Source organism: Pan paniscus, chromosome 9 (genome assembly GCF_029289425.2).
Source record: "Pan paniscus chromosome 9, NHGRI_mPanPan1-v2.0_pri, whole genome shotgun sequence".
In the NCBI taxonomy this organism is placed as follows: Eukaryota; Metazoa; Chordata; class Mammalia; order Primates; family Hominidae; genus Pan; species Pan paniscus.
In genome coordinates this window covers 42464424-42480711 of record NC_073258.2, presented here as the reverse complement: position 1 = coordinate 42480711, position 16288 = coordinate 42464424, and the positions used below count along the sequence as shown (strand labels likewise).

Genomic DNA, 16288 nt, shown 5'->3' with positions numbered 1-16288 from the left:
GCCTCCTAAAGCACTGGGATTACAGGCATGAGCCACTGCACCTACCCTGATGCTACTGTTACCCAGTGGAGGGAGACCATGGATGCTACCAAACATTCTACAACACACAAGGCAGCATTACAAAAATAAATTAGCCCAAAAAGTCAACAGTGCTGAGGTTGAAAAATCTAGCCTATAGAGTGAGAAATATGTAATGCACTGTTAGTAAGTACTATCTTAGGAACATGAATGAATAAAGTGCTGGGAAAACTCAAAGGAGAGAGAACTGAGGGTGAAGAGGTGTTGAAAAAAGCTTTATAGAAGAAATGACATTGGAACTTGACCCAGAAGAATGAGCCTGCTTTAGCCAGGGAAGGATGAAAAGGCAGAGAGGCATCCTAGGTAGGGGAGCAAAGATAAGAAAGTGTAGAAAAGCAATCATGTCACAAGGCTTTTACTGTATGCAGTTACTACAGTGGTATACCTCGATTCACGATTACATACAAATGAGGTTAACATCACTCTATATGGGAATTTTTCTTTATGTGGATTTTAAGCTGCATATATAAAACCTCCTTAGAGAAGAGACATACCATCATTTTCTACTAAGGAGAGGAAGCTTTCCAGACTCCCTAGTTTCAGTTGTCTTACAGTCATTTGTAGATATGCAGTCAATATATGTACAAATGACTGCTAATTCTTCCAAACTTTTCTAGAACTAGAATTCAGGGAAAGGGCTTTAAACAGCTAGAAATATCTGGAAGATGACGTGACCCCTCTATCTGGACAACGGAGAATATCAAGACCTTCAAAGACCTCAGAGACAGAAAAACAAACCAACAAAAAACGCACACACAAAAAAACAGAGAGCAACCCAATGATTGTTCAGTATTGGCAGTGCAATGACCTGGAGTGTAGGCTCTGGGAATCCCACCCCAAAAACTTTCTCTGTGTGATTTTTGATAAGTGATAGAATCTCATTTTGCTTCCATTTTCTTCTTTTTGAAATGGGTATAATGTTATCTCGTCATAGGATTGTACATCTTTTATAGCTTGGCTTGAATAAGTTCTCAACATGGGTTCTTTTCACTTAACCCATTGCGATCTGAAAACATGGGGGTTTGTTTAAAGATCCATGGTCAGTCCTGTGTTGGGAGACACTAAAAGCAAGATTCTAGCCTTCCTGGTAGGCAGAGAAGACATTGCAAAGGATAGCTTTATAATAGGAAAATGCTAAGTGCTGTGGGCAGATAATGAGGTTGTTTAAGAACCATTCAATTAACGAAATGAAACAAGTGTGGTACACTCAGTGGGTGCGCTGGAGAAGTCTTTTGAAATGTTGATGCCGATGGCAGACATGGTGATTTAAAAAGGTCCATATTTAAATTAGTAAAAAAAAAAAAAAAAAAAGAGAGAAAAGGAAGGAGTTACAGGCTCAGAGTGGGTAAGATTGAAAGCAAGCAAGATTAGTTTAGATAGAGGAAAAATTCAGTCTCTTCAGTGATTGAAAGGCAACCATAAACTCCACCTGAGGAAACAACCACACTTTATCTCCCACTGAGCAGTTGGTATTATTTCTCTTTGTTGGTGTGTTTGAACGTGCTTAGATTTCTGATAAGTCATGGCAAAAATAGTAAACAAATTATTTTTTCTTCCTATGAGCATCAATACTAGAAGAAATATGAACATGTATCTCACACATATACTTTTTATTTCTAATGCTTATTTTTTAGATTAAAGTTAAATCAGTAGTGAATTGTATTATAAAGGAACTACCTACTTTTATAATCTAAGAAAGATGAAAAAAATATGCTTTTACCTATAACCTCATGGGTATAGAATGATTTGAGGGCTCAAACCAGAATTATTAAAAAAAACAGAAGATATATTTCAGTTTTCTTTTAGTTAATATCTTCTTCTCTGGTACAAATATTGGAGATGATGGAGACCACATGCTTCTGTTCATATTTCTGCCACTAATAGAAGATGAGATGAATTTCATCACAGTTAAGTTAGAAGAATGAATCTGTCATGTATGTCACCTCAAAGAAGCATCTAAATGAAATGCCATGTTATCATTTTCCACAGTCCTTAATCACTACAGAGATGAAGTACTAAATCAAAAGTCTTCAGAGTGAACCAAAAACAAAATAACGTTGAGTATTTGATGTCTAGAAGGAGTATGGACCAATTCTACTTATTGTCTTTTTTCTTTTCCTTTAACACTTGATAAAAAGTTAGGACTTTAGGGCTGGGCATGGTGGCTCATGCCTGTAATCCCAGCACTTTTGGAGGCCGAGGCAGGTGGATCACCTGATTTCAGGAGTTCAAGACCAGCCTGGCCAAGATGGTGAAACCCTGTCTCTACTAAAAATATAAAAATTAGCCAGGTGTGGTGGCGGACACCTGTAGTCCCAGCTACTTGGGAGGCTGAGGCAGGAAAATCACTTGAACCCAGGAGGCAGAGGTTGCAGTGAGCCGAGATTACACCACTGCACTCCAGCCTGGGCAACAAGAGCAAAAACTCCATCTCAAAAAAAAAAAAAGTTAGGACTTTAACAATATGTAGTATGTATCTAAGAATTTTAACATAAATTAACAGTTCTCAAATATCTAAAGTTGAATTTATAATACTAATATAATGGTGGAAATAATTAAAATAATATCTATAAAAATAGTATGACTTTATTGAACACTAAGCCCCAAGCACAATGCTAGTGGTAGCATTTTATTTAATACTAAAAGCAATCCTATGAAAGAGATAATATTGTTATCTATATTCTACAAGTAAATAAAATAATCCTTAGAATAGATTAATAATTTGATTGAATTCATGCAGCCAGAGATGATGGTAAAATCAATTTTATCATTCAGTGAACCTATAATTTTGTTTAATTAATTAGATTGAAATGGAATAATATAGACTAGAAAACCATTAGAATGCATCACAGGTAAGGTCCTAGGATTTGAGGATCGTATCAATAAATCATCAAAAGCCACAAGTTGTAGGCTGTCAGCACCTACTCATTGACTAGTACAGATTCTGTAACATGTGTGGGCTTTTCCATTAAAAGCAAATTACAACAGTGACTGTTTACTAAGTACCTCTTTGGCAAAACACTGTATTTAAGTATAAGCCATGGTTTTTATTGTCATGGGCTTCTAACATAGCTGAGAAAACTGGCATTTATTTATAAATAATATAGTAACATATGCAAATAATAGAGTAAAATCTAAGATAGTTTTTAAATAAAATGTACAGAGTTACATTCTTTAGAGGAAGGAAAGGTAACTTTGACTTGGGTGAGAATTAAGTCAGGAAATTGTATAAGAGATGAATTTGAACACAATTCCTAGTTGGTCTCAGGAAATGGCCAAGACTGATGAAGATCCAGTCAATTTTGAAATGCTTGCTGGGTTCATTCATGGATGAAAAATATCAGGATTTTTACAACAGAGGTCACAAACAAAGTAGCTGAAAAATGAACTGCTCAACTGCTGAATAATTCTTTAGGAGCCTATTGATGTTAATAATGCAATTTTGTCCTAGTTTTTTATGAGCTATTAATTGGAAAAAGTCTATTTATACAGTTATAGCAATCCAGATGCCATGGAATATGCCACTGTCTTTAGTACAATATAAGTGGTAATAATAAATACTTTAAAGTCAAATTTTATCTGTTCCTTGAGGCTTATTCAAATACTTAAAGTCAGTCTCAATGAGCTCTCTCTTTTTAAGAATCTCTCTTTACATAACGTGTACTTCAGGGCCAAAAAAAACCTTCCCCTTAGACCACTGCTGAAAATCAACTCAAAAAACGCAGGTTAATAAGTGAGAAGGCATACAAGTTTATTAACATGCATGGGAGAGAACCACAGCAATTACCCTACCACGTAAAGGGACATAAGGAAGTGTGGATGACTTTGAAGGGAGTAAATGATTATTAGGAAAATTCAGTGGGCTTGAAGAACATAAAATGGCCTGGAACAAAGTCTCTTGGGCTGCAGAGCAGACAATGGTCTGTGGCGAAAGTCTATCCAGGTGTATTGACAGACTTGCCCTTCTTCCTACCATAGGAGTTCAGTTAATGAAAATTCAGGAAAGGGATCTGATTTGGTGGATCTGGGCTTTAGATAAGGAAACTTCAGAGAACAACTTTATCCTGTGCTTTGGGAGAGAGAGGACACAGAGGATTGAGAGACTGAGAGCTCAGATGGGGGGCTGAAGTGGGGGTTCTCAGAGAGATCTTGAGGCTTCTTCTTCAGTTCAGCATGTCAAAGTGCCAAATTTTGGAGTATAAGTTTCTGAGGCCAACATATTCATTGCTGTATTATACTCAGCACTTAAATGTCATCCTAGCTCTTTAAAGCAAATTTCTTGTTTGTGCATCTCCACTACTTAAACAGACTATAAACTTCTAGGTTCGCTTGCCTTTTTCTAACACATTCTTAGTTCTTTACACATGAGACATGATGAACACAGATGTGATGATTGGTTAATAGACATAAGTTTTGGCTGGGAGCTGTGGCTCATGCCTGTAATCCTAGCACTTTGGGAGGGTGAGGCAGGTGGATCACTTGAAGTCAGGAGTTCAAAACCAGCCTGGCCAACATGGTGAAACTCCGTCTCTACCAAAAACCAAAAAAAAAAAAAAAAAAAATACCCAGGTGTGGTGGCAGGAGCCTATAATCCCAGCTACTCAAGAGGCTGAGGCAGGAGAATCACTTGAAGCTGAGAGGAAGAGGATGTAGCAAGCCAAGTTCACACCATTGCACTCCAGCCTGGGAGACAGAGTGAGACTCCGTCTCAAAAAAAAAAAAAAAAAAAAAAGATATAAGTTTTTTCCGTATGGCTAGGAAATGATTAAATAAAATAATAACAAAATTATATAAAATTTAAATGATCAATTAAAAAAAGTGATATACATAGGAAACCTAGCACAAAATGAGTAAATGGAGGGTTCTCAATAAACATCAGTTGAATAAATGAATGAGTCACGAATTCTAACTTTTGCCACTAACTAGTTGTGAGACATACTCATATCACTTCTTCTTTTGTAGCCTCAGTTTTCTCATCAATAATATGAGATGTATGAATTTGAAGAATAGTTTTCTACCTACCTTTCAAATTCTAGGAAGGTACTTGGTGAGTTCCACAAAATATAAAGTATATTCTTAGCCAGTGATAGACATTTAAAGCGCCTTAGCTTATGTTGGGCCCAAGATGTTCTTTCAAAGAAGAGCTCCACTGCTAAAATTGCTTGAAAATTGTTGGTATACATTAATTATAGTGTAGAAATTTACCTTTTTAAACCAATTTGAACACATAAAACTTAAAAGGGTATCTTGCTGTCATTACATTACCATACAGGAAATGGACCAGAGGTCCTGTTATTCCAGAAGCCACATTCAAATGAATTTGACATTAATTTTCTAGAAATATTGGAGACAACATTAATTAATTGCAAAGGCACATACAGTTATTTGGTTGCAGAAAGCAAGAAATGTATGTTTATTTGTCATGCATACCATGAGGAGCTTCAAAGAATATTTTTTTTCAGACTGGAATAAAAAATCTTATTTTTTCTCTTCTCATTCCATATTCTCTTTTTAGTTAAGAGCATGCCGAAAACATTCTATTGAATTGCTTCTTTGATGAACACTTGGGTTGTTCAAGCTTGTCATAATAGATGACAATAATAATGATGCTACTGATAACAGAATTGGTTTTTTTTGGATGATACACGTTTTTCTAGAATTTGTATCCTCTGTGTTGACCACATTGTGTTTGCAATTATTTAGGTACAGATACTAGCTTTCTTTATATATTAAATGCTAATAGGACCCAGTGTTTCAGGTTCACTTGTGTATGTCATAAAAATGAACCGAATCCATTAACCTCTGATTTAATGATTGACTTAATTACTAGGGACTTTGGCAGTACTCACTTTTACATACATGATATCTGGATACTGCCTTGTTATTACATTTACATCTCCTAAACCATTTAATGAAATTGGGTTTAAGTCCAGATGATCTCTCAGATTTTGTAAACTTAAACCATTCCCCGACTTTCTGATTTTCTGCTAGAAAGCAGTAATAATGAAAAGGAGAAAAGGGGAAAAACATAAAACTCATTTAAAAAATAAACAAAAGCCATTTCAAAGATATTGTCCCATACAAGAATGAAGAAAGGAAGATAAGTAAATGTAGTTAAAGCATGAGCCGTGATCATCACACACTCTTCATTCAACGGCTGGATTTGCCTTTTAAAATTATGCATACCAACTCTTTGTGTATTAACATAATAAAATTGTAATGCAATAAGAAGAAAAACATTTCCAAAAACACCAGAGAAGTCCAGACGGCTGATTAAAAGATGCTAAAATGTACAGCTCGCTGGAGACTGGAGTTCCTTTTTAGGTTGATTTTGAAGGACTTATCCAGGCAAGGAGCCTTCCAGGAGGAAATGCATCCTTGTCTGGGGTCCACTCAAGGGCTGGACTCCCAGCTCCCCAGTGAAAAATTTCTCTAGGAGAAATTCCTGAAGCAGGGCCCAGACAGAAGGAGTCACCAGATCCTCAGAAGGGGGAGGAGATGATTTACTCTCTCTCTGGTCTGATTTTCAGTTGCAACACTTCTCAGGCAAAGAGCATGCCAACAGCCTTTCTCTTCTGCTTTGCTTGTCTGTGGCGGATACTAGCAACCTATGTGGTTCTAAAGTATCAAGCTGAGATTATAGTATCAACGAGTTGGAACATCAATAGTGCCAAGTGCCATTTAAAAATCTTTTCATCTTCTTGTGTGTTGCTTTTGGAGAGGAAATGTTTTCAGATGTGGTTTCTAGTCTTGCAGAAAAATGGCATTTTCAGGCTGTATGGGACTCTTACATCATCTAGTTTCAATCACCTCATTTTGCAGAGCAAGAAACTGAGAGTGAGAAAGAAGGGACTGGCCAGAGTTACTCAGCTAGACAGTGACAGACAACAGTGGAACTTCTGGTAAGTTGTGTGGCTTCTGGGCTTTTCCTTCCAAATATAAAAAATGGAATGAGGGATAGGCTTAGATAATCTTTTAAAGGTTTTTTGTTCTAATACTCTACTTCTGTTATTTATTTATTTATTTATTCATTTCTCTGAGACAGGGTTTTGTTGTGTTGCCAAGGCTGAAGTGCAGTGGTGCCATTATAGCTCACTGCAGTCTCCAGCTCCTGGGTTCACACAGTCCTCCCATCTCAGCCTCCCGAGTAGCTAGCACCACAGGTGTGCACTACCATGCCTGGCTAACTTTTTATTTTTTCATAGAAACAGGGCTCTTGCTATGTTTTGCAGGCACTCCTGCCTCAAGCAATTAGAACTCCAGGCTTCAAGCAATTCTTCCACCTCAGCCTCCCTAAGTACTAGAATTAAGTTACCCAGACGATTTTTAAATTTCAGACACCTGTCCATTATTTCATAACCAAAAGGCTTTTATAAAGGTAACATATTTTTATGCCTAAACAACAGTATTGAGACATTTTGATGAAGCCTAAAGTTTTAGTTAATATTTTGCATTGTGTAGAGATATTTACTTTAGAATGTGGCCTAGAATTAGGCTAAACACTTTGAAAATGTGCTCTGGTTTTGCAAATGGTTGACAATTTCCTATATTACATTCTAAAACTATAAACATCCTAACACTATAAATGCTTTCTTAATGAAACTATAATATATATTTAATATTATTACCTATATTGTGTTACTCATTACTGAAAATGTTCAGATCACATAAATGACTAAGGCCAATTAAAAAGTCATACTGTAGAGGACAGAAATGCCCATATAGGTTTTAGTTAGTTGAAAACTCCATTACTTATAAGCATAGATTAGGTTTTTCTTTTTCATTTCTTCAGCAGGCACATTTTAGACAAACTGACAGCAAATCCATTATGTAATGGCCACTACAAAAGCTTTCATCAAGAGTGTGCATGTTTAGTGTCTCTGTGTGGGAGAAACTGGGTTATGGTAGTTGAAAAGGCAAAAGATTCAAGAGTAAGATAGGACTGGGCTTTTAAGTTCTGGGCTCCATGGATAATGCAATCAGAATTCTCTAATCCTGAGGTTGGAGTGTTGGTTGACTATAGACGGAAGCTGTCTGCATCTTCAAACCATTAGACATGGAGGTTCTCAGATATTTATTTACATAAGTAACATGTAACAAGATATACATGATGATATTCACAGGAATACCATAAGGATCTAATGATATAATGTGAATGAAAGGTATACATTCTATACACTAGAGAAATCTTTTTTCTTTTTGTATTACATTTTAAAACAAATGGATGCCTGGAAAGACATGGAATGTTAGAGGACAGGGTGTGAAAAGCAAATAGTTTTTTTTAATAAAGTTATGGTTTAGAGCAAAGAGACTGCCAGGAAGCAAATGAAATATTGATGCCAGAATATCCAGTATCCACGCTTCTTAAAAATGTTACCTATGTATGAGTCACTTGGAGATGATGTTAAAATGCCAGTTCCGATTCAGGTTGTCTGGGGGTGCCTTCTGAGATTCTGCATTTCTTAAAAGCTCGCACGTGATGCTGATGCTGCTGGTCTTTAACACTTTGTGTAGGAAGGTTTTATGTCTTCAGATTAAGGGTCAACTGAGTATCTTTTCAAGAAGAAACATTTGTTGGGGTTTATATGCCAAGGCAGTACCATCCAGCCTGGCTAACACCCATCTTGCTATACCATAAAAAAGCTTTCTACCCTTTCTGGGTTTATTATTAAGTGTTGAGAAAACATTCGGCTTTTACTGTTTGGCTGGGGTTTCTGGCTGATAGCAGCAAGGTAGGAGTTTAAATTTAACAGAATTAGGAATAAACAGGATCTAGAGAGACAGTCTATCCATTACTAAGGGAGAAGAGTTGGTTTTTGTCTCTTTACAAGGCCTTATCTAATAGAGGTCTCTGAATGCTGCCTTAAGAATCTTGGACATGCGATTGGTTGTCTTAACTATCTTTTTCCTTGACATATTGCACGTTTACATTAGCTTGGACCCTTCAGTTTCCTAATACAAGTATGAACAGGAAGAAGCCATGTGAGATTTCCCCCTCTTTTCATATTTTAAGTTCAATTTAACAAGCATATACTGGTTAGTAGGTTACAAAGTAGTGGACAAGGCACTCTGAGGGACATGAGGATCAAAAAAGAAGATAGGTTCCAAGTACTGTCAGTTTACCTATAGAGGATACGGACATGAAAAATAACCAAATATAAGGCAGTCTGAGCTTAAAAACACTAGATTTGGGGGAAAATATGCTTAGAGAGCTGAAAGAAATTGAAATCAGTTCTGCTGGGGAGTTAGGAAGACATTGTAAAGGAAGAAGACTTTGAGTAAGGATTGAGAACATGGTTATTTGCACATGGAGACAGCAAATACTGAGACCAAGTCTTTGTCATGTTGTAGGTTTGTAAACAGAGAGCAAAAGCAGAGACATAGGTTAGAGTAATTTAAGTAGTACCATGTTGAAATTTAAATGTCGTTCTTTGGAATGCAGCTTAAACCCTAGGTCTTGTATGGGACTGTTACAGATAATGGATAACATTTTAAGGCAGTGTTTTTCTGCATTTATCAACTGTTGATTTATTTTTCTACTGGGCCTAGTTCTCTGGACTGTGCAGGAGGGAAAATCACCTTTTATATAAACATACCCCCTTAGCAAATAAAATACAGCCTTTCAGCAGGTATATGAATAAGATAGGGGAGAAGAAAAATGATTCTGAAACCTCTTTAAAATCTGTTTCTATATTAACTCTCTTATACCTTAGATGTTCCTTCTTTGCAACTCTTAAACTCATGTGATAAAAATTTTCTTATCTCTAACTTAGGTGAATTTACAATTTTCTTTCAAATAAGTGTTTTCCATGAAAGTTACATTGGAGTATTGGCTGGTCATAAAGAAGAAATGTTTTATATCTTTCCTTTGATATGCTGTGCTTAGCCATTTTTTAAAAAATGATTCTGCTAGCCTCCTCTGAATTCTGATTGTCCTGGATGGTGCTGTTGCCTAAACAGAACGGGGCTGCGGTATTATCTGGTATTACCAAAGTCAAAGCAACCTGAGGATCAAATGTAGACGGAAACGAGGATAGCCAAAGAACATTAGCCATTATCCAATTGAAAAGCAGGTTTGGGGCCAAAGTCAGAAACTGAAATACATTCAAAACTTACAGATATTTAAGAACATGTCAGGAAACAGTGGCTAGAGCAGCGCTCTGTTGAGGAATTACAGTGTGGGGTATTTGTTTTTACTGGATATTGATTGTGTTGGCTGAGATGGACTTAAAGAGACAAGAAATGATTTGCAGATATCACTCCCATCTCTTTTGTTGCCTACCCTTGGAAGATATTCTCTTAAGAACACCAATAGCGTGAAACTTGTGCTGCCGTATAAATTTTGGATCCTTTTGAGTTCCACTGAACAAAGCAGTGTACCATTTGTGCTGAGTTTGTTGTCAATATATCCGAATTAATTAAAATCCAGGAAGTGCACAGTGTTAATTTAAGTCTATGTGACTCTGAATTTTTTGTAAACTCTTTTCAGCGGTGGCTGTTTGCAGATCACTTTGCAGCCCTTCTCATTTGTGCTGTTGCTTATCCTTCTTTCACTTCTCTCCGTTCCTTCTCATGCTCCAACTTCGGTGGTATAGGATATCGTGATATTATTTTGATTTTTGTCAAATCAGGCTGCCAAATCCAAATTCCAGGCAATACTCAAACTTCAAGGGCATAGATATTTCATACTTACTAGGGTTTTCACGATTATCTAGCATTTATCTTCATTTTTTAGTTTAAAAACAAGTAAACAACTAAACAAAATATTGAAAGGAAATATGGAGGAAGATAGAATGAAGGGTGGCAGAATAAGAGAAAGGGAATGAGGAAATTAAACAAACATTTATTGGGTGCCAACGTATACCAAACACTTTGCCAGATTCTTTATATACACAGTGCTACTTAATCCATACCGCGACCTTGTCTTAGGGTTGTCATTGGGCCCACTTTATCAGTGGACAAATAGAGAGTAAGAAAGATTCTAATCAGAGGTCCAAGCCATGCAGGCACTGCCCAGCAGAGCTGAGGCAAGACTCTGGACCTCTAATGCTCTGTACCACCAGGCTGATAACTGCAGTGAAAGTGCCGACCTCTCTTTTTCACAAAGTAGCTTATACTATGCCAAGATAAGCAATTTAGATAAAAGGCAGAAGAAAGATGAGAATTGGGTAAAAGTTACAGATCCACTCCCTTCCAACTAGATTGCACTTTTCATTCACTTTGGACCTAACATATATGGGCTGCTTTATGGTGGCAATAATATTTTTATGTGACTATGACCTGTCTGTGCCTTAGTCAGCAATATGGAGTTGTGATGAGTACTCCCTGAGCTATTTAGTAGGTTGATATATAGTCTGCTCATGCTTAATATGCAGAAATTGCTTTTTAATATAAATCAAGATGACTGTGTTTTTTTCTTTGTAATCCATATCTCAACTTCTGTGTTACTAGTAAATGGTGTTCTCAGCTCTGCACATTTGTTTTTAAAGAGCTACATATTAAGCACTTACTTCATACTAGAATCTGTGTTAGGAGACACATTTGTCAGGACAGTCTGAACTCCGCTGTGATAATATATAAACCTTGAAGTCTTGGTGGATTAACATGACAAACATTTATTTTTTCTGTGTATGCAGAGTCTACTGTGGGCCTTGCTGTTCTCCAGGGCAGCTCCCCCTCAAGTCCTGTGTCAAGGGGTTAATCTGCTTCTATGTTAATGGCTTTGCCATTCCAACATGTGGCTTCCATATTGCTATTACAGGGAAAAAGAGAGCTGGGGGAGCGGGGTGCCTCAGGGACCTTTTTTCTGCCTTTCCCTAGAAGCAACACACTATATTCTGTTCATAATCCTTTTGTCAAAACAAGTCATCTGGCCCCACCTAACTGTGAAGGTGGTGGTGAGGAGGGTGCTGGAATGTATATGTTTCTCTATGCCCATGAAATAAAGAATTAACAGATACCAGTTAGTTCTACTGATATATCATAAGCTCTTGGAAGAACAAAGATTGAATCTTTAAAAGTTATTTGCTTCCATGGGAACTATGCAGTCATATGAGGAAAATAATAATTACAGAGGAGTAGTTAGGGCTATATTACGATTTGATAGGACCTATAGCTCCTTAAGCCAGCAGCTGCTGTTCTCTTTAGAGAGTTCCTTTTTCATCTGAAATAATTGACTTGAGACTTAAAAACGTCTGTCTTTTGTGTTCATGCTGTTTGCTTTGTTTTCTTAAATATTAGAGGTCAAAATGTGTTTAAAAACCAAATCTGGGTCTTAGAGCTTTTTTCCTGGAGCAGTGGCCTTGTGGTAGCTGTTTTTTTTCATAGGCTGAAGAGGATTTTCCATGCCCACTGTGAGCCATGACTGGCAGAATGAAGCTGCGCACCCTGGTAGCTCTTTCTCTGTTGGGCACTTGTTCTTTATAATGTCTCAGCATTTATTACTGGCCTGGGCAAATATTGAGATAGAGTTCTGGCACTGGCCATATAAAGCAGCAAAGCATAGGCAATTGAGTAAAAATAAGAACATAAATAATAATAATAATAAGGCCATGCAAATATGTTTAGGTTTGAGAGAATGAACAGATCCATGGAATTGGGTTGAAGATTGTATCACGCTAGAGATTCTAGATATTTTCTTCTTGGGTTTGGTACATATGTTTCTGTTAATACTTTTGTATTAAAAGATAATTGGTAAAGAGCTACACAATTAATGAGTGTCATTTTGATATGTATGGAGGGAAGAATAAAACCTGAACCATTTTTTGAAAGTTTTTCTTATAGTGAAAACACTTTTCACGACTCGTATCTCATTTATAACTGGAATATGCCTTATCCATACACTTAGGTATTTGAGCTTTTACTGCCAAATATTTTCTTTCAACAATTTGTCACTGTGTCTTGATTCTCAACTCCCATTGACTTTAAGGTTATATCCATATAATAAGTTTGCTTTGGCATTTAGACACATATTATGACGTCTAAGTAAATGTTTTCAGTAAATCTGGAGAGGAAGTATGATAGTTTCTGGAAATTTGAAGATAAACTAGAAAAGTAATCTGTGAAAATTACACAAATAATAGTTATGCTAATAATATAATCACAAACATTAATTGGGCATTCATTATAATCCAGCTATTGGGCTAAATGTTTTACAAGCATATTTTTGTTTAATCTGCATAATTGTGTGAGACAAGGACTATTATATCTGTCTGATCTTTCAAAGTTAGCCAAGAATTGTCCTGCCACAAGATAGTTAAATGATTTCTAAATGTGTGGATAATCCACAAAACCAAAATATAACTAAGGAAATTGCTGCTTAAATTCTGTTTTTTAACTTGCATAAAGATAGTCTATTTTAACAAAAGTGCTGCAATCAGGGTAATTGGAAACAGAGATAAAGCAGTGGAAATGTGTTTAGTTTTCATCCAAAAGCATCCAAAGAAAAAATCTACTACTTAGTACGGTGGTTCTCAATGGGGAGAAACCTTGTGTCTCTACCTATAGGGCATTGGGCAAAGTCTAAAAAAAGTTTTGATTTTAGGCTTTTGATTTTAGACTGGCACCTTATGGATAGAAACTAGGGATGTGCTAAACACCCTCTAATGCACAGTGTAGCCCCTACAAGTAAGGTTTTTTGTTTGTTTTAAGACAGGGTTCCTCTCTGTTGGCCAGGCTGGAGTGCAGTGGCACAGTCATGGCTCGCTGCAGCCTTGACCTCCTGGGCTCAAGTGATCCTCCCATCTCAGCCTCCTAACTAGCTGGGACCACATGCATGTGCCAACATATCTGGCCAATTTTCAAAATTTTTTGGTAGAGATGGGGTCTCACTATGTCACCCAGGCTGCTCTAGAACTCCTAGGCTCCAGTGATCTTCTTACCTTTGCCTCCCAAAATGCTGGGATTGCAGACATGAGCCTGGTCTGAGTTTTATCCATTCCAAATAGTCAGTAGCACTGAGGTAGAGCTTGTGTAAAACATCCTTCTCTTACTAGATAGGTGAACTCTTGTAATTAAGAGCTCAGTCAGTGGATCTGGGGCTCAGGGTTTTGACTCTGCTACTTGACATTGGGAACTTAACCTCTTAAGTCTTAATGTAACTACTTATAAATTGGAAATAGTGATAATACGTACCTTACAAGACTGTTCTGAAGACTAAATGAGAGAATTCTACAAAATGATTAGCATTGTGCCTTGCATTGTTAGATGAACTTTAATTCTAGCTGACAAAAAAAACTTTGGTTAAACAAAGTATGTTCTTTGGGGACCCTTAAATACTGCTGCTTAGCAGGTGTTAAAAAGAACTGCTTCCAGATCAGACAGCTTTATTTTGAATCGTGTCTCCTGTACTTGTTAACTGTATGACCTTGGGGAAGTACCTTAGAACCCTCTGTGCCTCACTTTGTTCATATATAAGATGAGTGTAGTGAGTAATGTGTATCTTCTAGAGTTTTCGTGAGGCTTAAATAAGAGTATAAATGTGAAGTACTTAGAAGGATGTCTACCACTTACAGGCAGACAGTGTTAGCTCTTATTATTCATATACCTAATATTGTTAGATAAGGCATAACATATAAATTAATCTTCAGACCAAGTGAACATTACCCCTTCAAATACCAGTCCTATGTTTTAACAATTAAAGTAATGAAAATCACTTTACAATTATTTTTAAAACTCTTGCTTATTTAAAAATGAATACTAAATGCTTTTAAACATTTCATTGTTCACTCAAGGTCCTTGTCATTGTAATATTGTTTCTTGTACTAGACTCTGATATAGGAAGCTCTTAGAACAATTGAAGTATGAGGATTTTTCTTAATCCAGATTACTAAGACTTTTATTTTTGTCTTTTTTAAAAAAATACTGTTTTTGTATCATTTGCATCAAAATATCAGCTCTCTGCGTCTAGGATCTCTATCTTGCCTTTTCTAAATAACTGTATTTGATCAGCTGATTAACAGTATTTATTGAATGTGCTATATACTATGCTGTAAGAGAGCATATATTGTTTTGGTAGATTAGCGACCAAAACAAAATGATTTTTCTTGAGGATTTTGATTTAGCAGAAGTAAGCATTGATGACATAATGCCAGTTAAATAACTATAAATTTAAATGTGATCTATGCTGTGACTGAGCCATCGCAGTTGCTATATTTATGGACAAACCCCACTCATGTAGGACACAAGATAGGCCTTCATAAGGAATTGATTGTTAAGTGGAAATCTAAAAAATGAGTGGGCATCAGCAAGGCAAAGAGAATGAGCATTACAAGTCGATGCAACAGTATATGTAAAGGTCCTGATTCCAGAGTGGGAGGCATTAAAATAAAGGGATTTTTAAAAGTCTAGTGTAGCTAAAGACTGAAAAACAAAAAATCTAGTTGAGGAAGCTAGAAAGATAGCCAGGAGCTCAATCAACCATGGACTTCTAAAGCATGTAAAATATTCCAGACTTTATCCAATAGAAAATGGCAAGCCAACGGAAAGTTTAAGCTTCTGAATAATATGATAGATTTTCATGTGAAGAATGGCTTGGAAGTAGGAAAGAATCGAGGCAGAGAAAACAGAAAGCGTCTGCAGTAGTCCAGGCAAGATGTGATGAAACTAGTGAGAATCCTGTCTGTATTAGGAGTAAACAGTCTCTGAGAAATGGCACCTAAAAAATCTCCCATGAGAGGAGGGATGATATTTAGTTCATGAACTTGGAAAATTTTATTTTCACTGTTTTGGCTTTTTAATCTTTTACTTGTTCTTGGCCACATTCTGAAGAATTGCAATTGATGAATAAGCAACTTCCAAAACAATGAGAAGAACAAATGTACAGCAATAATAAAAAATTAAATGTTATTTGTATAGTACTTTAAACATTACTATTGCATTTGATTAGCAACTTTTTATAACAAGTGATGTTTACCCTTATTGTCCCTAGCAAGTGACTATGGTCCGAGTTGAGGTCTCTTAATACATTGGCAGTAGGAAATGCTTATTTCATAGGCCTTGATGCATAACAGGAAACTTTGTCTTGTCTTACAGAGGTGGGTGAAATTGAGTAGAAGTGATGTTTCATTTTGTTACTTGCATTATGTGAAGAGAGATATAAAAATGTTGACTTTGGCCGGGCACGGTGGCTCATGCCTGTAATCCCAGCACTTTGGGAGGCCGAAGCGGGTGGATCACCTGGGGTCAGGAGTTCGAGATCAGCCTGCCCAAA

At 36.6% G+C, this 16288-nt stretch overlaps 1 protein-coding gene across 18 annotated transcripts in view; it reads left to right on the top strand.

Moving 5' to 3' along the window:
• LRRC4C (leucine rich repeat containing 4C) overlaps positions 1-16288 on the top strand; it is a 1357112-nt gene that overhangs the window by 1222178 nt on the left and 118646 nt on the right. For 10 of the 18 annotated variants that reach the window (XM_057299145.2, XM_063608149.1, XM_057299144.2 and 7 more), the window contains one exon: positions 6901-6980. The exons of the other annotated variants lie outside the window; for them this stretch is intronic. The gene's annotated coding sequence lies outside the window, so the exon portion shown is untranslated. The remainder of the gene's footprint in view (positions 1-6900; positions 6981-16288) is intronic. 18 annotated transcript variants of the gene reach the window in all.